Here is a 24,102-nt window from a genome sequence, read left to right as displayed (position 1 = left end):
CCCTTTCTCAGATGGTTAGTTGCAGATTGCTTTTTCATCAGTTCATAATAACAACAGACTTTTATTGAATGCCTACTTTGTAGTAGGTACTATGCTTAGGACTAGGGTCAAAGATACAAAGATTTGCTGTCTTCAAGAAGCTCACAGACCATAAATTTATTCAGTACTTGCAGAATAGTATCATTTCTTCTTAATTACCATAACCATTCGTGTAATGTCCTACACGAATGTGTGAATTTGTAAGCAACTGTCCTTTTATGCATAAGGTTCACACTGGCAAGGTCCTAATGTTATCAGATTTTTTTTTAGACTGCTATTAATCCAATTATTAATTGTTGTTTCTTGGTGAAAAGGGCTGCTCAGAATCAAGCATTCTTTGTGCTTTTCTGCTGTTCATTATGTAGTAATTGTGTAAAAGAACTTGGAGTGGTGTGTGTGAATTGGACTGGGAGAAAAGTATGGATTTTAGGAATCAGAGTATTTATGTTACAATCCTAGCTCTGTGATTTGCTAGCTGTGTGACTTTATACACATTTCTTAATTTCTCACTATGCTCATCTATAAAACTGGGGATAATATACATTTATAGAGGTAGTTAAAAAAGAATCAAATGATATAACAAATAAGGAATGTTTCAGACAAAACCCAGGCTCCACTGCTCTACACAAAAAGAGAGAATGTGGGGTGCCTGGGTGGCTCAGTGGGTTAAAGCCTCTGCCTTCAGCTCGGGTCGTGATCCCAGGGTGCTGGGATTGAGCCCCCCGCATCGGGCTCTCTGCTCAGCAGGGAGCCTGCCTCTCTGCCTACTTGTGATCTCTGTCTGTCAAATAAATAAATAAATAAATTTTTTAAAAAAGAGAGAGAGAATGTAATCGTGCCATGTTGGAATTGGGTCACAATAACGAACTAGGATTCTTTACAGAGAGCTAATATGTAGCTGGTGGTGACTGGTTTTGCTGTCTTGCTGTTTATGACTAGGTCTATTTTGATTTCTTGGTGCTTGCACTAGATTGGTTGTAAACTATTCTGAATTTTACTCTTGACTTGACCGATGCTAATTCTCAGAATAAAATTACTTTTTGTGTGCTGTCTTGAGAGCAGTTGGAACAAAGTTATCAAATCCAATGTCCCCTTTTTGTAATAATCCCTTTATGTATTCTAAACTAAAATTCATAAATAATGTAACCTATTGACCTACAATACAACATCAAACCATTAGATAAAGGAGAACTAAAGGAAAGTAATTTGTGGTAAAAATCACATCTGTCTCAGTATATAAATGCTTGGGCATCAATTATGCTTGGGCATAATTCATCACTTTATTATGAAAAACATAATAAAGTGGTTATATGTTTGCCCTTGCTTATAATAAGTAAGATTAGTATTAAGAAGACCAGAAGCCTTGCTGTATGAGAAGCCTGGGAAAATTAAGGAGGAAAAGTACAAATAGATACAAGAATAAATACTAGAGTTAAGATAAGTGATAATAGTCTCTCTACATTTGTATATCATAATAAAAAGGGAAAACGAATCCATACTTAAATACAGAAGAAAGAAGAAATACAGAGTTGAAGCGTAGAAAATAAAGTCCAATGTTCTTAGAAATGAGCTGGGCTCTGTTTATAAGTGGAAAATCCAAATAATTCCCAGTATGATGACATGGGTTAAGATAATGACAAAATATCAAAGAAAAAACATTTTTTAAAGATTATTTATTTATTTATTTATTTGAGAGAAAGAGAGAGAGAGGGAGCCCAAGAAGGGGGAGCTGCAGAGGGAGAGGGAGAAGCAGTCTCACTGCTAAGCAGTGAGCCTGATGTGGGGCTCCATTCCAGGCCCCCCCCCCAGGATCATGATCTGAGCCAAAAGCAGATGCTCAACCGACTGAGCAACCCAGGTGTCCCAAAATATCAAAGAAAATTTTATCTCCAATCTTGAAAGATATGTGTTCAGTCTCTAATACTTTAAAAGCCCTTGAAGCATGTATTTTTTAATAGGCAATGAGGACTAGAATGTAGGTTAACAAAAAGAACTATAGTTCAAAGAGGTTGTAGAGACCTTGTGAAGGACATCTCTGGGGTCAGTGACAGAGTAAGACTGAAAAACAGCTAACAACCCCAAATCAGCAACTACTTTCAAATATAATATTCACAACATATATTTCTTAGTCTGCCTCAAAGTTTTTGAATATGAAATCTTATAAGCTAGCCTTTTAAAAATGAAACTCAGGGACGCCTGGGTGGCTCAGTTGGTTAAGCAGCTGCCTTCGGCTCAGGTCATGATCCCAGGGTCCTGGGATCGAGTCCCACATCGGGCTCCTTGCTTGGCAGGAGCCTGCTTCTCCCTCTGCCTCTGTCTGCCTCTCTGTCTGCCTGTCCTCGCTCACTCTCTCTCCGTCTCTAACAAATAAATAAAAATCTTTAAAAAAAAATAAATAAAAATGAAACTCAGTCTGATCTTTGTTTTATGTGACTCTGCTAATAGAGGACTTGATGTTAAATTCATTGAAAGACATCTCAGACCTTTTTTGTTACAATGTTTGGTGACAAGTACACATACAGACTGAAATAGGTTTGCCACATGGATTGCTAAAACCATGAAGATCACAGATTTCTCAAAATGGCAACCTACTTTTGCTACTATTGGTAAACCAAAGTACATTCTTTTTTTAATTTATGAGGTCAATTGTTTTCCTGGAAATTTAGTGTATATTAAAATTGTTCAAAAATACTTTGTGTCTATTTATAAATATAAGGCAGTATTTTATTTCAGGCTCTGATAATTATGAACAAATTTCTTACTTATGTGGCCATTTGGTGGGATCTGGAAAAGCTGTACAAGACTTAGCTTCTTCCTTGGGCAGACCATCTCCTGTGCTGTAGGCCATCTAGCATGTTTGTGAAAACAAAAAATACCCCCCACAAATTTCCAAAATGCCCTCGAAGGGGAGGTACCACCTCTGCTGAGAGTTAGTGACCCAGATTTGTGGATGTGGAAGTTTTAGGATGGCGATTCTCATCTAGCCTCTGAACATAGACTTTCTCCTCTGTTTCTGTGCTGCATAACACAGGCAATCTTATGTGGTACTTCCACTTTTAATGACAAAAGTAGTATACAGTAATGAAAATATTTCTTGAGGTAACACTCTGGTAGAATTCCAATCCAAGAAGACTGTGTCATTATTCTGGCTGCATAACACATAGGTTGCCTGATCTAGTGAAAGAGAGGTTTCACAAGCTGTATCTCAGAAATGCTGGCATTCCTAGAGAGGAATGAAGGCTATAGGCCTCTTGAGGTCTGAGACCTACCTTTCTTTGCCACTTGGTCAACTAGGACAATGCCTGGCACACAACTGTTGTCACAGTTCATTTCTGTTGGATAAATATTGGATGAGGTATTCTGGTGGCAGAGCAGTGTACGGGAAAGGAGGAGATAGTGTGATCTTGGCGCCGCACTCACCCACTGGGAAGGATGGCTGCTTGTGGACATCGGTGTCCGAGGGGTACACAAGGCTCAGTCATAATTCTGGAAGCTGTTAGCTCAAAGGGTATGTGAGGTGGGTAGGAAGAGAAAAGAATGAGGTAGTACAGTTCAAGATGAGGTTCTAAAGATGGGGGAGTGAATTAACCAAGGGTCTTGTGGAAATACATAGGCAAGCAGGAAAACACATACCCATAGCCAAACTGAGACCTGGGCAAGACTACTGGTCCTCCAGAGATGACCTTGAACCATAGGGGATGTGGCAGTGGCTCTCACACCAGGTTGGAGGTAGAATCGTGCCCCAGGTGTCAAGGAGATCTGAGGAAGTAAGCAGAGCATTAGGCTGGAAATTTTGGAGGCGTGTTAAAGGAACGTCCCAGTGCAATGGCCTGAGTGAGGGCTAGGGAGAGAACGAGTTGTGCTGGAAAGCAATACAGACAACCAGCACCATGGTCCCAGGTCTCAGATACACCTGACAGCAAAGAGAAGTGTCGGAGTAATGTAGTGGGACAGAGTCTACCACCGAGCCCCTTTGGTGCAAGGAGGACCAGTTGGGTTCTGATGAAGGAGCACCTGTTTAAGATGTCGCTGTGACAGTAACTCTTGGGTCATCTGGAATATGGGGTCAGGCTGGCCTCAGCTTTGAAAGCCTGAGTAAAGCAGAAGGAAGGGAAGCTAGCCAGGTAGGTGGTAGAAGTGAGGTAGGCCCGGCAACATCATTTTTAAGTAGAAAGTTGAAGCGGGTGATATATTTTGACCTATAATGTACTCTGAGGTGCTTGAATTATGGTGAGCTTTTGCTATAAAAGTAAATCACAGGAACATACTAAGAAAGGCCTAATTCTTAGTGCCCCAACCAGAGGGCAAGCAGACCAAAATTTCCAGGTTTATTTTCAGTAATGAAAATGTTAGGGAAGGGTCTAAAGTATTCCAGATGGAATGTAACTTGAAGTGGAAAGCAGGAAGAAGGGAGAAGTGTGCGCCATTTCTCACCTTGACTTTACATCTGTTATTACTTTCTTATTTCCCTGAAATACTAGGCTTCTCTCCACAAAAAACAATCCCTTCTTCATACACACTAGCTCCTCCCGCCTTCCCTCCCATAACAAAAAAAGAAGGCAGTAATGTCAATGTGAGGCTCTTTTGTTTCTCAACCTATCAATAGGATTGATTCTATTTGAGCATTCATTACCTTAAATTTCAGTATTGTCTTATCCTCAATAGAGTAATGATGGCCTGTGTAGATACAAATACCACGTCACCCGCTTAATGAAAAGGGTGTAAAGACAGGACATTTTGCTATAAACAAAAATCTCAGCATAACATTTTTAATGTTGAAGCCTCCCAATTTTTTAGCCACGTGGCCTTGTATTAGGGATTCTTGGCCCACATCACTGCCGAGCAGAATGAGGATACACATTGTGTATAAAATCAGGCAGATGGTAGAGGCGCCTGGGTGGCTCAGTCAGTTAAGCCTCTGCTTTAGGCTCAGGTCATGCTCCCGGGGTCGTGGGATCGAGCCCTGAGTCTGGTTCCTTACTCAGCCGGGAACCTTCTCCCAGCTCAGTGCTTTCTCTCTCTCTGTGTAATAAATAAATAAGATCTTAAAAAACAATCATGCAGATGGAATGATTTCAACCAAACTTCTTGTGTAGATCAAAACAAAAGAATTAAAGAACCGTTTAAAAAATAGAGAGCAAATAAAGTAGATGACATTGAAGCCAAAATATCTGTCCCAAGGGCTAGTAAGCCATGCTGGTTCAAGAACAATACCTTAACACCTTTGTCAGTCCATTTGTGGACTAGACAGAAGAGGGAAATTTAAATGCTGGCATGTTTCCAAAGCAAAGATGAGATCGTTTATATTCCTACTTCATGGTGATCAAAAAGCTGGAGACAACGATCTTAGACATGTTGCTCTGAAACTAATACAGTAGTTGCTGAAGTCGCCTGGTTCTAACTAGTCAAATCCTGTTGCCACACGGAAAGTACCGGTTCCAACAGTATCACAAGACCTTTCTTCCATGTGCATAAAGTCGATTTAACCTACCAGAGCAAGAAAACCTTCCACACGTCATAAGTACCATGATTGGAAAGATGGTAAAAAGATCCTAACCAGGTTGGATAAATCATGCTATCATTGCTGTTTTGCAAATAGACTGCATTCTCTTCCCTTTACCTGAGCACCCTCTCCCCACCCACCCCAGATCTAAACACCAGGCTGCCAGGCTCAGCAGAAGTATCATCCCAGACTGGGGCCCTCCTTAAAGTCCCTTACAGTCCTGAGAGTCTCAATGCATAATTCAACTTGCATTTCTTTGGGGTTTGGTTCTTGTTTTGTTTGTTTGTTTGTTTGTTTTTAATTGCTTGCTATTGTTTCCAGTGTTAATCTTGCCTTTGGCTGCCAAAACAAATAATCCCTTAAGGCAACTTTCCTGTGGTTAGGATCTTCTGCTTACCAATGGTACAGAAATGACTTAGGGTTTTTGGCAAAATGAATTTACAATTTACAAAGCACAGGCTCCTAAGTTCTCCTTTAACTCTCCTGATAATCCAGGGAGGGTGATACTATAATTTTCTTCACTGTATAGACCTGGAAATATCTCAGAGAGATTAAATCATTTGCCTGAAATTCCATCCTTAGGCAATGGTGGTGGGGGTGGCCCTGAGCACCAGGCTCCTGATTCCAAATCTGTAGCAATTTCCACCTTGTGTTGGGCCTCTTCCTAATAATTGTCTGATGGACCTAGAATTATTTTATGTTATATAAGAGTGGAAGGGCATGTTTATGATTGTTGTGGTTTATAGGATGAAACGTGATTGTGAACATTCAAATTGTAAAGTTTATGTTTGCAAGAGCTTTAAGTGCAAGGACATTGTGGGAAGAGAGTGATGTGATTACATATATACACATACACATTCATATTATCACATATATATATAATCATTTACAAATACAAATTGCTGAATGAAATGAAATATGAATGAAATTATGAAAAAATGAAATAAAATTACAAACTCTTTTGACTTGCTCACCTTTAGGAGATAAAACTATTGAATACAATTTCTTTTTCTCTTTTTTTAGATATTGCAGTGGGTTTCTCAATGTTTGTTACTTTGTCAATTAGATGAACCCAAAAGGAAATGTTAGTACTCTGGGAGACCTTGAACACCTTCATCACCAAAGAGGAATATAGTGTCAGCCAATACTCTTTTGAGGGATGCCAAAGTTATTCATTCACTCTCTTTCCTTACAGCATTATCTAGTGAAATATTTTAGTAAAATAATATTATTTCAATAAAAATAATAGAACCGCATCCATGAACCCATCAACCAATTTACAAAAAAAGAAACATTATTAATAGAGGTGAAGATCCCTGTGTACATGTTGAACTCTTTTTTTTTTTTTAAAGATTTTATTTATTTATTTGACAGAGAGAAATCACAAGTAGATGGAGAGGCAGGCAGAGAGAGAGAGAGAGAGAGGGAAGCAGGCTCCCTGCTGAGCAGAGAGCCTGATGCGGGACTTGATCCCAGGACCCTGAGATCATGACCTGAGCCAAAGGCAGCAGCTTAACCCACTGAACCACCCAGGCGCCCGAACTCTTTTTTTTTTTTAAAAAAAAGAGTTTATTTACTTATTTGACAGAGAGAGATCACAAGGAGGCAGAGAGGCAGGCAGAGAGAGAGGGGGAAACAGACTTCCTGCTGAGCAGAGAGCCTGATGCAGTGCTTGGTCCCAGGACCCTGAGATCATGACCTGAGCTGAAGGCAGAGGCTTAACCCACTGAGTCACCCAGGTGCCCCCCATCCCAGATTTTTTTTTTTAAGATTTTATTTATTTATTTGACAGAGAGAGACAGAGAGAGCGAGAGAGAGCATGAGCGGGGAGGAAAGAAAGAAGCTGGGAGCCTGACTCAGGGCTTGATTCCAGGACCTGAGCCGAAGGCAGACATCCTTGCTAACACTTGGTATTGTCAAACTTTAATTTTTTTCCAAAATGATAAACATGAAATGGTATTTTCATGTGGTTTAAATTTATAATTTTCTAATTACTAATATAGTTGAGCATCTTTTCAGATGTTTGTCACCTGTTCTGATTTTATCTTCTCTGAATAATCTGTTTATATTTTTTCCTCATTCTTTTGTTAGTTTTTTTTAAGTTTGGGGTATTGACCATGTATTCTGTATATTAGTTCTTTGCCAGTGATATTATGCATTGCCAATTTCTTCTCTCAATCTGTATTACCCTTTTATTTCAATTATAGATTTGATCCCATAAGTATTAAATTTTAACACAGTTGTTCTTATTAATCTTTATTTTTTAGGATTTGATTTTGTATCTTAAGATATTCTTCCAAAGTTAGGTCATAAGGATAGTCTATATTTGTTTCCCCTTAAGGTTTATTGTATTTGTTTTGTTTTGTTTTGTTCTTATTCCACCTCAGATTTCTTTTTGAGGTATGATGTAAGACAGAGATTCAATTTATTTTTCCATTTGGATAACCAGTTGTCCCAGCACTTACTGAATAACCCATCACTTTCCACTGATCTTTAGTGCCATTTTTCCACTCATCAAGTTTCCACGTAGGCCTAGTTTTGTTTCTAGACTCCTTTTTGTGTCCCATTAGTTTTTCTGTCCATCCCTCTGCTAAAAACCAGGTAGCCTTAATATTTTAGAGAAAGTTCCTTACTCTTCAAAATGACTGTGACTCTCCTTGGCTCTTTGTTCCTTCTAAGTAAAATCTGGGCTCAGTTTGATCAGTTTCACACACACAAAAAAATCCTTTTGGATGCTGATTATAATCATATTACATCCATAAATGCATTATTACCATATTAAAGAAATTCAAAAACAGGAAGAAGGAAATTCTCACAATATTAACACCCTAACAGAATCACTCCTAGATACATATCTGCGCATGCCAGGGAGGTCAGTGAGAGGATACAACTGCCTCTAGACCTGTGAGCTAGACCCCAACAATGGGAAGCTCCTCATTTGTCGGAGGCAGGCCCCTGGCCAGGGCGGCCTCCGTCATTAAAAGATGGCACCTGGCTAGTTGCCAGGTTAGGATTGCCTCGTGAGACTAAGCAGAACGCCCAAAGAGGAAGTAAACAGCATTGGTTGCTAGCGAAGTTGTTGGTTTAGATGCACAGCCTGATTCGCTCCCTGCTGTACCCTGCTCACTGATTGGTCATGTAAGCGTATATAAGTGTGTAGACTTGCGGAAATAAAGAGAGAGAAGAGAGAGAAGATGCATCTGAACCAGGGTTCTTGTCGGCCTTGTGCGCCGAGGGCGATACTCATTCCCACCCCATCCTTGGAATGTGGGTTCCACTTGCCTTCCCCACTGCCAGAATCTGCCCCAGGACACAGCCATGAGTTAGTGATACAGCGCTGAGACCATATGTGACTCAACCCAGTTAAGGCCTCTCTATAAACTTTTAAGATTTGGTGGGCAGGAGTGGAGATCTACTTGTCTCTCAGCTCCCCAAGACAATTCTGGTATATAAGTTCTCTGCTTCTTAAACCTACCACGGACCAGTCGGGAGTGGCCTCCATCTTTCTTCTGTCTGTCTATGCCCTCTGTATGAGAGCTGGTTTCAGATTACATCTGCTGTGCTCCCCAGGAGCTGCACATGTGTGTGCTTAGTGTTTCTTTCCCACTAGGAAGTAACCTCCCTGAGAATAGGGACTTTGCATGTTTTGTTCTCTGCTATAATGCCAATGCTGAGAAAAGTGCCTAGCACATAACAGATACTCAGTTGATAGTTGTAGAAAAAACAAACGAATCCATGTAAGTGCATTTTCTTATAATCTTTTATACTTTAAAGTAGTTTTAAAACCATTAACAGAGGGGCTAGCTATTTTTTTTCCATGTTGGTTTGTGAAGAATAAGACACTATTTGAGGAGACATTTCTTACAGTGTGTTAAACAGACATTAGACCAGCAGGATGCTGTTTGGAAGGAGAGCTCGCTGGGCAAACATGTTTGAAAAATGCCTCACGCATCTTTGTCTCTTAGAGCCCCTGTGTGTATTAGCACAGTAAATGTTCTGAGACGTCCTGCTGTAAGGAAACTAGTTTGATTTTCTCCAAAACTTTTGTGGCCCTCTGACTTTTAAAAAATACCACCCCCCTCTTTTTATACCAAACACAAAGGCTGATCTAAAGAACAATTCTATTTCTGGGGAAATATAGAACTGGAAAATGTTAGGAATGTAAAATTGTTCAACTCTCTTCTCCCATGCTGTTGAACATGTTCTGGGGTAATGCTCCATGCTGCAGAGAAAGATTAATTCATGGGACTGACACATCCCTTGAGAAGTTCATCTTCAATAACTTCTTTTCCTGCTAGTAAGAAATATGGTAAAAATAATTAGTTGCTGCAAATTTCCAAATTTCTGCTTGTGCACAAAAGTAAACTTCAACAAGAGAAATACATTTACAAATATCAGTGTCATTTGCTTTATTCCTAAAAGAGAGCTAACTTGTAAAAACTGTCTTGCATTCGTGTGTCTATGCTATTATATTTGTGCAGGAATGGCATTTGAACTAGTCCGTGTTCCAGCTCTTTTTTCTTACTCTGATTCTTTGGTTCCCAAAGGAAGAACATTATTTAAATAATTGAATATTATATACTGTGACAACCATATTTTCCAGATGTCAGGGACAGGTGGTATTTCCTGTTCCAGACTGAAAATGAAATTTATAAAGATTTCTCCACTCTAAGCATTCTGCAGTTGATTTTACATAGAATCACCATAGTTTGCCAAGACTTTCTTGCGAGCCCATGTGGGCACTGCTATTATAACTGGGACAATAGACATAAACCAGAAATTTCCCAGGCAAATCAGGCATAAAGGTATCCTAATTATATAAGATTCGTTCAAATGGTTCCTTTAAAGTAGGATGATGGATTGGAACTGTTTTGCTTTGGAAGGCCTTAATGCATGTATTTGATTACAATTGATGCAATTGCTTTAAAGATTATCCATCATTTTACAATTCCAATATAAAATCAAGAATATGAGGGAGTTAAGTGATAAATATCAGTATTACCAGGCATCAGAGAACATGGTCTCTCTTTTTTACAAAGCTTCCTAACTCTACTTTAAAAAAAACTCTGGAATCCCAAATATAGACAAAGCAAAGTGCATTTCTTTTTGTTTGCAACTCTTTTAGATAGAATTTATATATCATAGGCTGTGGCTATGTCAGTAATCCTGGAGGTGACTGCACTGACATCAGAACCCATCTTCAATTTCTGCTTGGGGAGGGAGAAAGGGTGCTTTCCAAGAGGAAACCTCAATGATAAAACAGGGGTAACATTTTTCCAAATAATAAAGTAAGATGTTGTATGCCATTTGGAATTAATGATTTATCTTTTGGGGAGCTGTTTTCTTGACATTTCTTTACAAGATAGTACCAAAAATAACCCCCCACTTGTGTTTTGTGAGTAGAATCATCTTCTTGCTGAAGATGTTTGATCCAGTTGGTTTGCGAAGGTGTAACCTGGGAGTGCTTATACTAGAATCTAGGTAGACATAATACAGTTGTAAGTATAGCCAGACACAGATATAGATACACGTGTTATATATACAGAGGGAGCTATTCTACTTTTGAGGAGTTTCCTAGGAGGACAGTTTGCCTCTTTCAGAAATAAGTTAATCAGGTTTAGGCTCTTGCTAAGCAAAACAATATGTCATATATGCAGCTTTGTGTTGATAGACAGGTAGATGGACAGATTAACATAGATATGGAAATACCCACTATATAGCATATCCAGATGTAAATAAAGATATAGATAATATAAATATAAATATATGCAAATATATACATAGACACAAATATAAATTCTACAGCTGATTCTTCACTGTTTTAATAAATGTATGTAGGGCATCTTAATAACAGCAACTTATTGCTTTCATCTTGGTTTACTTCTCCAAAATATATTTTGGCTGTTCTATAAATGAAACCCAGGGAATGGTTAGGATTTGCATTAAGATTATAGACTTCTTCCCTCCCATGCTAGTTTGCATTACGGGTTTAGAGAGAAACTGATTTGGAAGACTACTCTAGGGCTCGAGTCCTGCTGGCTCTCCAGCCTGGTGTGTTCTCTTCCCAGATCTGCAAGGCACAGTCCCAAAGGTCATGCAGATCTCTGTGTTAATTTCACCTACTCAGAGAGGCCTTCCTGAAGGCTCCAGCCAAGAGCACTGCTCTCCCTCAGATTGTTTTGTTTTGTTCCCTTACATTTGTCACTCCTGATTCCTTCCTTTCTACTTCCCTTCTTTTCCCCTCCCCTCCCTTCTCCTCTCTTCTCTTCTCTCTCTCCTTCCCACCTTTCCTTCCTTCCTCCCCAACCTTCTCTTTCTTTTGCAGCTCTCTCTCTCTCTCTAAAAGGCTGAAACTCTAGTTACTTGTTATTGTATTTTCAGGGCCCAGAAAATGGCCTGGCCCAGAGAAATTGTTCCAAAAATCTTTGTTACCTGAGTAAATAAGTGAATACATTAACATTCATCCAGTTTAACTCATCGGATAAAGCTACACGAGAGTCTGGATATATGCTAATAGAGACATAGACACAATATAAATATAATGCAAATAAATGCAAATTATTTGCATATTATTATTATTATTACTATTCCTGAGAGCGATCAGGAAACCACGCTTTTTGAACTCCAACTATATTCCAGGCCCTGTGCTAGGAATGCCTGGGAATATCATTCAACAGTCACATATATGAAATGGAACAGTTGTCATGTTTCTTTAATTGAATTTAATTTCTCTTTGGAGCCCTTGTTCTATTGGGCTGTGGAAACTTCATCTTTATCTTTTGGGGTTCCATGTCCTGTTCTTGGGGGTTGTGTCTGTATTTCCAGGGTTGACCTATCAGTTGGGAAGCAGGGTTCTGTGTTGCCAGCTCTCCATGCTGGCCTCTGATGAAGAGTTCTTGCTTCTGTTTGACCGTTGTCATTGGTTAGCACAGGTCCCTTCATGTGTGGTTCCCTCCACTAATTCCTGACAACCACACATGGCCAGATGGAGACATGAGAAATGGCTCCCTTGTCTTCTTCAGATACACGAGACCATTTTGCTGCATCTGGGAAGAGAAGGGCGCTGCATATGGCACTTAAGGAACAATTTAGGAAACAAGCAGAGGAAAAGGTGTTTTTCCTAAAGTGTAGAATAGAATGTGGAAGTGAAGCAAGATGATAGAAAGTCATCACCTGGAGGCTTGAGGATCATGTCTGTGGGATGCTCCAAACAACAATGATTTGGAAAAAAAAAAAAAAAAAAAGGCTAGCTAATACACAGTGAAACACAGACGAAACAATGTATTTGGACTTTTTTTCTTACTGAAAAGTTTTGCAATTTTTCCATAGAAACCCATGAAGGAATGCTGGTCAAATGTGATTTTTTTCACTTTTCACTTGCAAGATTGCTTACTATGGCCACGGTCACTGGCTCTGTCTCCTCGGCCCCTAATTTAACCAACTTGGCACCCTTCAAAAAATTTAATATTTCATCCTTAGATTTGTGTTGTTTTTTAAATGGCAATGACCTTCTGTGATGGTCAGTTGCTCATTTTCTCTCTGCCCCACCCTCCGACCCCCCCACCCTCGGAGAAAAAGGTTTGTAGAGGCGTTATACAGAACAGCTGCTTAGAACATGCATAAGCCAGTTTACATTAGGCTGTTTTTTCTTGAGAAAGTCATAGTTTAAACAAATGGTTGTGTCTATTTTAATCATTTTTGCCCTCTTTTGAAGTGTTTTTTCAAACACAAGTTTTTTTTTTTTTCGAATAGAGTTTTGCATTATAAATTAGTCTGCTCTGTCATGTCCCTTTTAAACACAGCTGTTACTACAATGTAAACAGAGTTTTAAAAATGTAGATAAACAGTTACAAGAGGAAGAGTTTCAAGTGTTTTTAACACATGGTCAGTTTTTGCTTACTTGAATTCTGTGGTTTGAAAGTTAAATTCGAAATACACTCTTGATTTCACAGATGTCAGGCTATTCAAGCCAGCTGTTCATGGATGCCCTAAAAGGCATTGTGAGTTCACAGTCAGCACAATTTTGACAATATCATATTTTTGAAGCCATATCTGCAGTAAACCTAAGATGAATGTGGAAAGTCTATCATGGTACACTGCGCAAAACTCTATAGGGGCGAAAATGTGGAATGGAAAGGCTCTCCAGCTGGCCAGAGCTAACACGTGAAAAGATTTCATGTGTCCAACCCAGCAGCATGAAATAGACAGAAAATTTTAGTATCTTGAAAGAAGCTGTGATCAGAACCTCAGAAAGAGAAACAACAGAGTCCTAATTCTTTAGTGGAATCATCTTATACCTATATTTAAGAACTTACACCTCTTACTACACTTTAAAAAGTGAAAAACCTAGGCATGGTTTGAACATAAAGCTGTTGACTGATCTAAGTTTATTGTTTTAGCAAAATTTAAACAAATGGACCTAGATACAGCATGAGTGTCCTATTTCTTGAACACCGACCTAGGTTTTCCAGGTACACAAGAAACACAAGCATTTGGAATTGAGACAGTATTGGACCTAGAACATTTCAGTGACTTTTGGGGGTTACTATGCCTATACACTTGCAATCAATACTTCCATGTAGTATCTGGAAATCTACTATCAAAATATTCTAGTAGATGTTTAAGGACATCGGTGTTTAAAGTATTATCCAGAACTCCCCGATTCACTGTTTATCCATAATGACATGACTTCTATTAGTTGAGTGATAAGTTTTGAGACCACATAATTTTATGTGTTTCTTCGGAAAATGTTCTCCCAGGCAATGTCACGTAAGGTAAAAGCAAAAATAAAATTAAATTCTACCTATAATAAAGTCTTGTTAGAAAATGCCATTCATTTCAATGTCCAAGAAAAACATACACAATTTCTACCCATATTGTTCCCAAACCACCATGTCTGAGTTATGGATCTTAGGGAGGAAGCCATGTTACTAAACCTAATTACTCTGTGTTTGGCTTGGAAAAATAGTTAACTGATTATTTAGCTATATCACGCAACCCAACATGACCTCATTTTCAATAAAAACATATGATTTGATCCAAAGCCTTCTGCAGTACTCCATAATTAGACACCTTATCCATCAAGCTGCAAGGAAACTTTGGTAAAGAAGTAAAACAAGAATTTTCATGTGTTAAGTTATACAGCAGAGGGAGTCCCTTGAATATAATACAAACATACTGATATTGCCAAAGAAAAGTCAATTAAAAATTATATGCACTCTAAGAGTTTCGAAGCTTAAAATGTGTTGTGTAATTCAGGTCAAATAGCCCTTGAGTAAAGGTATTCATGAAAATCAGATTTTATTTGTTAGAGTCTTCAGCTCTATGATCTTCTACGACTTTTCCTAAGCGAATTTTGGAACTGGTCTAAAAAGTATACACATTTTTGCTTCCTCAGAATGTGCTCAATATATTTGCCTGTTTGAATGCACATATTATGTATTTCTAAGTAACGTCATGTTGGGAATCTTAAATCTTCTCCTAAAACTTGATCGCATACCTGATCCTTTAATGTTTTTACTTCTAACGTACATAAATCTTGTTTCGAGGTAAATGAAATGGACTCCCTCAAATGACAGAAAATCTGGATTTCTCCCAGAAAGTCACCTCTTGTTTTCATTCACTCGTTTGGCTGTCCCTACGCCATGTAAGTGAAGGTGAAGAACAAGATGATTTGCTTCTGACGCTGCCAATTTTTTCTCCCTTTACTCCACTTTCTCATCCAGCCCCACACACTGACAGTGACATGGAGAATCTTGCCAAATAGAAGCAACAGTGATTCCCTAGAATCCCGTGATTATGGTCCTCAAAGAGCTCTGAATGACACTTGAAAATTTAAGGTCAAGGAAGACTGTCGATATCTTCAAAAAGCTCTTCATTTGGGGTGCCTGAGTGCCTCAGTCGTTAAGCATCTGCCTTCAGCCCAGGTCATGATCCCAAGGGTCCTGGGATCTAACCCCTCATAAGGCTCCCTGCTCAGTGGGGCCCTCTCCCACTCCCCCTGCCTGTGTTCCATCTCTCACTGTCTCTCTCTCTCTGTCAAATAAATAAATAACATCTTAAAAAAAAAAAAGTCTCTTCATTTACTTATTTATATTTTTAAAACCAGTTCTGCTGGGTTTCATTTCACCTACTCTCTCAGCCCATTGATATAATTAGTATAAATATTATCTTATGAACATAATACAAAAAAAAAAAACACCTAGCATATAAACCATTTCTTTACTAGTTAAGAAAGAACTAGTGAGATGTTTGAAACCTGTAGGCAAAATGTTGGGTTGCTGCTGAAAAGGTACAATCCCTTTTCTGGTGGAGAAGCTATCTTGCTGGTGGACTTTTTCCGTTTCTTTAAAAAACATTTTTAATGTGACACTGGAAAGGGCTCTCTTGAGGTCAGATGTCAAAATGTAAAGTTGTGAGAAGCTGATTAACGTGGGGCTACTATGAAAACTTCCCTCTTCCGCGTTTTAGCATAATGCAGCCTTACGTTGATACAATTATTTCTACTAGATACCAAGGGCACTTATGGGAATGAGGAAAAGAAAGTGAGTTGTTGGGGCGCCTGGGTGGCTCAGTGGGTTAAAGCCTCTGCCTTCGGCTCAGGTCATGATCCCAGGGTCCTGGGATTGAGTCCCGCATCAGGCTTTCTGCTCAGCAGGAAGCCTGCTTTCCCCCACATCTCTACCTGCCTCTCTGCCTACTTGTGATCTCTCTCTCTCTCTCTGTCAAATAAATAAATAAATAATCTTAAAAAAAAAAAAAAGAAGAAAGTGAGTTGTTTACTACCTCACTTACATTTGCTTTTTTGACTTTTGTAGTATTAATTTCCTTTATTCCAACAAAACATATGTACCACACAATGTAGCCAAGAGTGAATGGTGAGTACGTGCTAGCCATTGCTATTTTTGTAAAGCAAGCCCACTATGACTCAAGGAAGGTATGATTCCTGGGAATGTAATCTGGTAAGGAGCTTTTACCTAATTACTTCCCTACATTGTTGATCAGCTTTCTCGCGCCCCAGTCTTTGTCCTAAATGCCCCGGTATTCCTTCCCTTTTGCTTGCTTGAGTTAGCTACCTCCAGTGGCTTTGCCCAAGATCAGTTTGTGACCTTTCCAGTCTTCTAATTTCCTGTCATCCCTCAACCAATGCATTTCCTGTAGATCCATCAGATCTTCCTCTATCCTCAAGAGGAAACACTGGGTTCCCATTGAGGGCCTTTGTGGCACTGAACCAATTCCACGCCCATGGTGACATTCCTGGTCAAAAGATGAAATAATTTGCACTCTTACAAATAAACCATGAAAGTCCCTTGAATACAAACTCATTTCAAAATGTTTTCCTGCACCATGCACCACACCATTTCCATTGAGCAGCCAAATATTTAAAATTATGTGTATATATACACACACATAATTTATATATATATATGTGTATATATTATTATATATATATAATATTGTACATTATATACATTATATACATACATGTATATATTATTTATACACATATAAACACATGTATGTATATATGCATATATGTATATATGCACATATATATTTATATGTATGTATATATACATATGTATACATACACATAATTTATATATATAACATATATATATAATTTTGTTGTGTGTGTGTATATATATATGTGTGTGTATATATATATATATATATATATAACTATCAGTTATGGTTTTAAGTAACAGAAAAAAAATTTAATTTAATCTTGCTTAAGCAATAAGAGCAATTTATTCACTCAGGTAATTGAAAAGCCTAGCAGTAGGTCTGGCTTCAAGTGTGACTTGATTTAGGGACTTAAATGATGTCTTTGGGATCTTTGAGTTTTAGTTTTGCCTTCCCTCTGTTAGCTTCAGGCTCTAGGGACACGTATTCACTGATAACAAATTTAGAGGAAAACTGACTGTTTTACCACCAAAATTCCAGAATTCGTTTTTATTATATCAGTGTGGGGCAAGTGCACGTTTGTGAGCTGTCACTAGGGAGAAGCAGCTCCATTGACGGACCAGGCCTGGGCATAGGTGCCAATCATGGAGAAGGGAATAGAGACCATCTCATCACGTAGTCTGAAAGTAGATGGAAGTAGGATCCCGAAAGCAAGTTCTGCTGCTATTTCCAAGAAGGGGAGATGAATGTTGGGCAATATTATCTTCCCGCCTCTAGGTGAAGATACAAATTATCCCATCCTGTCAGCAAAGTGAGCTTTCACCTGGCTCCAGAAAAATAAGGACTTTGTTCAAGGAATATACAAATCAGATCTTATACCCAACTGCACACAATAATGTCTAATACAATGGTAGGTGTGTTTTAAGTAGTTAGGCAATATTTGTGTTCCTTATCAGTTCCTCCTCTTCCATTTCTGTAAGTAGAATCAGCATATTCTCAATGCTCTAGGCCCAAATGATTCAGGGCCAGGACCAAGGTGAGGATAATCAGGGGGAATCACTTGTCTAAAATGCAAAACCTAAATAGATGTAAAACAAACAAACAAACAAACAAAAAACCCCACTACGGTGTGGCAGGCTAAAACAGAGCCCCTCTCCCCCACCCACATTCTGATCCCTGGAACCCGGGCATGTTACCTTGTATGACAAAGACTTCCTAGATATGTTTAAATTTGAGATCAGAAGATGTGAACGTGATCTGGGATGATCAGAGGGTCCTCAGTGCAATCACAAATGCCCTTACAAGACGAAGAGAGAGGCAGAGGGGGATTTCACGCAGGCAGAAGAAGGGAAGGTAATGTGACAGTGAGGTAGAAGTGAGGCAGCCACACAGCAAAGGCTGCTGACAGCCACCAGCAGAAGCAAGGAAGGAATTCTCCCCTTGAGCCTCGAGAGGGAGCGTGGCCTTGTGGACACCTCCACTTCAGACCTTTGTCCCCCAGAACTACGGAACACTAGATCTCCACTGTCTTCAGCAGCTAGGTGTGGAGTCCTGTGTGACCGTATCAACAGGACACGAATCCATGCAGTAATCAAGGTAAATGTGTAAGGTTTACTTTGAAAAACCAAAATTAATACCAAAAAAATCTGTGACAAAATATCAAAACCTTAAATAAAGACGGGCTATCTCTGAGTACTTCTTAACTTCTTTTGTTCCCTTAGCCCCCACAGCCAATTATCTGATTGTCCCCAGAGTCTGGGCCACCATCATTTCTTTTGACTCTCTGTTTTGCTTTTCTTTCCAGTGGGCCCACTTCTCCGGTTCAAATGCTCATGATTTCTCACCATCATGATTATGACAAATAGTAATCTGATTTGTTTCTACTCTCTCCTCCCTTCCAACCCATCCTCATCGCTGTTGGGTTTTTCCGAAACATGTGTTGGGTCCTGTTCTTCCGTTGTTTAAGACTCTGATGGGTCCGCAGGGCCCTTCAAAGTCTGGCTGCCAGCTTTCCAGTCTCATCTAACACTTTTCCTTTGCATATGGTCTTAGTCCCCCAAATGCACATTTGTCTCCCCCGGCCAGGCATCATTATTCATGCCCTTTACCTATATGGCTCATGTCTTTGTGTTTTCTGGAGAGTTTATGGCATAAGTCTTAAAGCTAAGGTCTAATAGGATGGGCTATCTTGACATTGGGTGAAATTAGAAGGGTCTTCCTTGTCTGATCCCATGGGATGGGTATTCTAAGGGATAAGTTCCCTTAGCTCAACATGGCTCCTTATCAGGCAAGTCACTGTACTTCCTGCTCACCCCTGGCTAGCAGGTGTCAAGTCCCAGCCAAACTGCAGATTAGTCAAACAAGCCAATCATATCCTCCTGCAGGCACCCTCGCCTTTTGATACGACAAAGCTTGACTTTTACAGCCCCTTCTTGTTTCTCTGTTCCCAAATGCAAGCTCTGTGTGTCTCTGAATGGCACACAGTGAGTATACATGACTAACAAAAGTGCCTTTGATTTTTATCTGGCCAGTATTGGATGTCCATCTGCCCAGAACCCTAGGGCAGGGAATCTCTTCCTTAATGAATGAGGCAAACAGAAGGTTATTCAAACAGATTCATGTACAGCTTCCAATAGACCACTCATTATCTTTATGACTTCAGGAAAATACAAAGGATAGGAGAATCATTTTAAAACTTAACAAACTATGGGTAGTACCATATCATTTGAGTTTTTTTTAAAAAAGCCTACAAAGGACCTGCTTTGGACTTCAAAGTCCTGGAACTCTGTCGCGGTGGCATTATCATGGAATGGTCAACACTTCAGGCTCTGAGTTTGAACCTTGGCTCTACCACCTACTAGCTGTGTGACCTTGGTCTGCTTTCTTAGTCTTCCTAAGTTTTGGTTTCCTCAAGCACTGGGGCATTGATAATAGAGACTCATAGTACTGCTGTATTATCAACATAAAATAGAAATGAGAAGACCCATGTAAAAGCATTTATACAGTTCTTAGCATGAGCACACAGTAAATATTAACTTTTATTAGTAGTCACACAATAGTCAGGACAATAGATAGAGTTGGCTCTGCTACTGAGATCAAGTTGAGTCTCAAACCAGGAAGTTTTCAAAGGCTCCTAGAGCCCTTGATCCTTTGGTTTCACGCCTGACATTCTACATGTGTTGTCTTAATGGGAATAAAAGTAACTTTTCTAAGACTCCTATCATATAGACTACAGGCTTCAAGCTACCCAGTGTAGAGGAGCACCCTGTTTGTTGAGGCCTTACCTTTTATTCTTTTTGGTGATAGAGGAAAAGACTATCTCTACGTTAATCTGAAGATCCCTACATGACCATTCTAGCCCCTTACTGAGGACGTCACCATGTTAGCATGGTGACATTAGGGGGAAGAAGGGCAGCTTACATTCACATAGCGTATGTCTTTCTCCCACGTGATTTTCTCCCATTTAGGGAGCAAAAAGGAGGCATATTTATATATTAGTTAGATTTCTTGTATATTGTATTTTGTCAAGTGTCAGCTACTTTAGATAAATGAGATTATATTCCATGTTACATCATTTCAAATTAAACAACTTCAATGCTGAGTTTCCAGAATGTGTCTCAGAATGCTGTCCAGTTATACATGTTCTTGTTTCTTTTTGGTCTCTGGGTGTATGTAGTTACATCAATCTTGATTTTCAGTTAGTCTTTCTACAGGATTCCATTACTGTTCCCAGAAGCACCGGGGTTTGCCACAGCCTCTGTCTTAACCTCACCTTATAGCCTACAATAAATAAAACTCAAGAGACAAGTAGAAAGATGGCTGCTATCTTCCATTCATAATGGAGGAGATTAGATTGAGATTCTATTTCAGATCTTAGTGTGGCTAGGGATTTGTTCAGTGAAAGAAGAAGACACTTTGGGTTTTTTGAACTTTTTATTCTGACTTTATAAAGCCCTCCATGGCATTTCTGTCTTCCTCTCTTTCCCTGTCCTCCATAAAAAAATCGTAAAGACTCAGATAGGGGGTGACCCGGGTATTGTGTTGGTGGGTGTCAGCCATGTTGGGGGCAGGAGGGGGCAGAAAGGGAAGAACAGTGGTGTCAGGATGAAAGATGATATAATGGGGGCAATGGTCCCGCTCCTGTCTTTCTTCACTGTAATCTTAATCCCTGCCTAGGGATTAATATGGATCTGGTGAGTTGATGTTTATACTTCTTATAGTCTCTTTAACTGAGCTGTGGAGCATCATTAACAAGTGGAAAATGTGGATAATATACATACCTTCTTCTCGACAACTGACAATATAGTTCTCAGGCCTACTTCATTTGAAGACAGAAAGAGTGGGAGCAAAATTCCACACTCAGAGCAACCTGACCCCTGGGCAAACAGGAACAAACAAAACAAAATATGCAGTAAGTCAGAGCTACAGAGCCGGCTGGCAGTGTTCACACCACAGAAGGCCTTACTGTCTGGCTCCGGGGCCTTTGTGAGAGAATTCTCACACGGGAATATTTGCATAACCCACCAGAAAGAGAGCTATCACCAAATAATTTCAAGAAACACAGAATCCTAACCTGGGGACTAGGCTTGTCATGAAGCCAATGTTTTAGCGTCAAGCACAGCTCCTCCCAGCTGTGCGTGATGATGTACTGAGGACATCTGGTGTTTTTGTCTGCCTAGAATCCAGCCTGCTGCCTTCTGCTAAAAGCACCTCCATTTCCATTTGGGTAATCACCCGGCCATCATCACATACAGGACTGAGTGGGACCCATCCTTGATGAGCCAAAGAGTGGGAACAAGACCCAAACTGGGACTCTCCTGTTTTTCCTCTTGGGAATGTGACCATCAAGTGGATGGACACAATGAAGGGGAAGGGTCAGAGTTCATTCATCCCAATTTTGGTGTCCTGACAGATGGTGTATTAATGCCTGTTACCTAAGTACTAACCACTCTAATGCCTGTCCTTCCTAAAGCCTGCGAGAGTAGATGTCCCCTTAATTCCAGGAATAATTCCTTCATTCCTTAAATTAAACAGAGTCAGTTTTCTTAGCTTACAGCTGAAGAATCTGAGCTTGAAACTAGTGTCATCACAGGACCGAAGGAGGAGGAATGGACCAGGAGTCCAGAGACTGGATTCTGAACTCAGCTCTGTCCTAAAGTAGTCTACAAACTCAAAGACATCCCTTAGTGTTTCTGAGCCTCAGTGTCTTCATCAGTAGATTAAATAATTGGGTTAGACTAAGAGCAAAAAAGCAAGTTAAGAGGGAACAGTTAGGACCATTGGACAGTGATTTGGGGATCTGGGGTCATGATTTCACAGTAGGTCTCATTGGCGGGAATCTTATCCATCAACATGGAGCACGGGTTCATGAGCAGAGATGGAGGGGAGCTGGGTTTGTCAGGTTGTTTTGTTGTTGTTTTGCCTTATTTTAACCAGAAGAGTGTGATGGTGGAGAGAGAACAAAGGGAGTCGAGGGTGTTTGCAATGACACACAGTGGAACCTAAACTGAGTGAAAACGGGAGGTGAAGACATGAAAGGTCGTGACTAGAGCAACAACTGTTGGATAAACAAGCTGTGAAAAGGAGGTGGGATCCCGGGAGTGGAGGACCGCAGTCATGGGAGGCGTCAGAATAAGTGAGCTGGAAGGGTAGGAGGCCAGCTTCGGGGAATGGGCTTTTCAAAATCAGGAGTTTGGAGGAGCCATGTTGGGTCACTGGACTTGTGTTGGGGGCTGGACTGGAACACACAAGCAATAAAAAAGCGTCACAGAGAGACAGGGAGGCTGACCATTCCCTCTTTTACTCATTACGCATCTAGTGCTGATTGATTCATAGATCCAGTGAGGTTTAGGCCTACTTTCTAAAACTACAGAGGTCAGTCTAAATCTTATCTGGTTTGAGAAAGTGAGATTACATTGAGGCAGGGTGTGTTCAGATAGGAATTTACTTTGCTGCCAGTAGTCGAAAATTCAACCTCCAGTGGCTGAAACAATGAGATGATTATCTTGCTAATACAATTAGAAGTTTGGAGAGAAGTGGCTACTGGCTTTGGCTTAGTGCCTCTACAGTGTAAAGGTCAGGTTGGGATCTGTGGTTCTTTTGACATTTTCCTCCTGATTACAAAGTGGCTGCTTTCTCTTCCCATATCATAACTCCAGGGTCTGTTCTCTGCTGAGACTAGGTAGAATCATTTCAGTAAGAGAATGGGGGAGTAGAGTCTAACTGGGTAATCACCAGGGTCTACAACTATTATTAATATCTGGAACTGTTGTATACGTACAAATGAGTATAAAACTAAAAATACTTTCAATCTGTCATCAATAACCCTCTCTCTCCCCAGAAGATCTGTATATAAGCATACACACTGGATTCAACAGAAACCTGTAATTTGGGTATCTTCAGGCAAAGAAACTGCTATGGGTTTATTACTAAGATTCTAGATATAAATGTAGAACTACAGACAGACAAAGAAATATGGGCTTCACCTACAGGGATTTTCCGGCCATTTCTGAAACCTCACTTTAGGCAATCCTCTCCCACCACCCATAAATCCTAAAGAATATCAAGTTTCTTATTGGAAGCAGATGGGATGTTTACAGGAGTTGCCACCTCTATGTCAATGACTTAAAGCTTAAGTGCCTGGGCATCTGTGGAATTCTAAATGGATGAATGGGCTGGTGAACGGAAACTAAGTAAAATACCACATATATAAAATAGTTAACCACCCACTTCAGAAAGATTATTTAGCCATTTTCAAATTTTCTAATCTTGCTTATCTAAGTAAAAATCATACCTAGATATCCTTTCTCTATTTTAAGATGTTTGATCATAGAGATTTACTATTTTAGACATATTTGACTTTATTAAATTATTTAGAAATATCTTGTCATGTTTCTTAATTCCCATTTGCTTTATGACTTCATTAAAGTCCATTGTAAGTATTCCTTATTGCTGAATTTAACACTCACATTAAGAAGGTGTATGCCTTCAGCTGAAAAGATGGCATCTATGTACCCACATGTCTTCTGTTAGTAATTACTACATAGAAAATCTGTTCTGTGCAGAATTAAAGTGCACACATACACACATACACACACACACACACACTCACACACAGGAGCCAGAAAATCATATCCTTGGGAAAGGTCAGGATA

This window comes from Mustela putorius, unplaced genomic scaffold (genome assembly GCF_011764305.1).
Source record: "Mustela putorius furo isolate JIRA1106 unplaced genomic scaffold, ASM1176430v1.1 tig00537227_pilon_pilon_pilon, whole genome shotgun sequence".
NCBI classification, from domain to species: Eukaryota; Metazoa; Chordata; class Mammalia; order Carnivora; family Mustelidae; genus Mustela; species Mustela putorius.
The sequence above is the reverse complement of the archived record's forward strand: the minus strand, read 5'-3'. Positions refer to the sequence as shown.